Source organism: Nematolebias whitei, chromosome 16, assembly GCF_014905685.2.
Source record: "Nematolebias whitei isolate Nwh7 chromosome 16, NemWhi1, whole genome shotgun sequence".
Classification (NCBI taxonomy): domain Eukaryota; kingdom Metazoa; phylum Chordata; class Actinopteri; order Cyprinodontiformes; family Rivulidae; genus Nematolebias; species Nematolebias whitei.
In genome coordinates, this window is record NC_056513.1 from 40,801,425 (window position 1) to 40,802,464 (window position 1,040).

Below are 1,040 nucleotides of genomic sequence, written 5' to 3' on the forward strand. Positions count from 1 at the left end.
ATAAAAGATAGATAGATAGATAGATAAGCGGATAAAGGATAATGGATGTATGTATAGTCTGTCTGTGTGTAACTTATAAACCTTGGAAAAATAAACCTTGCAAAAGAATAGTCTTGCACAGCTTTTTCCTTGTTGCCACTCTGAATGAATGAGGAATCTTCTTATCGCTTCACTTTTGCCTCTTCCAATATGGCGGCCACGTCGATGTACGCTTAATGATTCGATCATAGACGTATTTATTGTCCTTTTTGTGTAAAGCTGCGACCACTCCAGACACAAAACAAGAAGTAATTACTTTGAGTGGGTCCAGCGGGGGTCCGGCGAAGATGAGACAGACAAAGCTCTCTAGCAGCGGACACATCTGCTGCTGCTGCTCGGCGAGTTATTTACTTCCGTCCTGCCGGAAGAAGAAAAACACCAGAAGAGAAACTCGATGCGAGAGAAGAGACGCAAAGAGACTCGACAAGAACCAATAAACAAAGGTTTAATACGCCTCACCTCTTTGGGGTTTCTCACAGATGTATCGTGAGCTGAGCTCTGCACACATTTGAGCCCAGTTTTTCACGCGGACCGGTATGACTGCGACACAACCCTTCTGTGCGACTTTGTTTAGTGTCCGGGTGGAAACTTTTCTCATCATATGATGAATGATCGTACAGTTTCTGACTTACCGCCCTACATCCTCCAACAATTATCAAGGAAATTAATAAATTAAACTTTCACTTTATTTGGAGAAGTACACAGCATTGTATCTAAAAGGATAGTTAAAAAGTTATGAAGATTGTGGAATTAAAGTAAATAGATTTTGACATAATGAATGGCGTCTAAAAACTCAGATGGCTTCAATCCTTTCTTTAAAATGGTCATCATATTTGGTTTGCTGCCCCCACTTTGATTTTTAGTAAAGTTGGAGGTATTCACTTCCTGTTAAGATGTTCATTCAACCTTTTCTTTTAGTCCCATTCGAGCCACCGGGACTCATTTGCAAGAGAGACCTGATTTTAACAGTGATGACAACAGTAGATAATCATAAAAAGCAT

At 40.2% G+C, this 1,040-nt stretch overlaps 1 long non-coding RNA gene across 1 annotated transcript in view; it reads right to left on the bottom strand.

Moving 5' to 3' along the window:
- LOC119423202 overlaps nt 1-595 on the bottom strand; it is a 15,211-nt gene extending 14,616 nt beyond the window's left edge. The window contains exons 1-2 of the long non-coding RNA XR_005187446.1: nt 499-595; nt 296-397 (exon numbers count right to left, since the gene is read on the bottom strand). This is a non-coding gene — a long non-coding RNA (uncharacterized LOC119423202). The remainder of the gene's footprint in view (nt 1-295; nt 398-498) is intronic.
- Between the last annotated feature and the right edge of the window lie 445 nt (nt 596-1,040).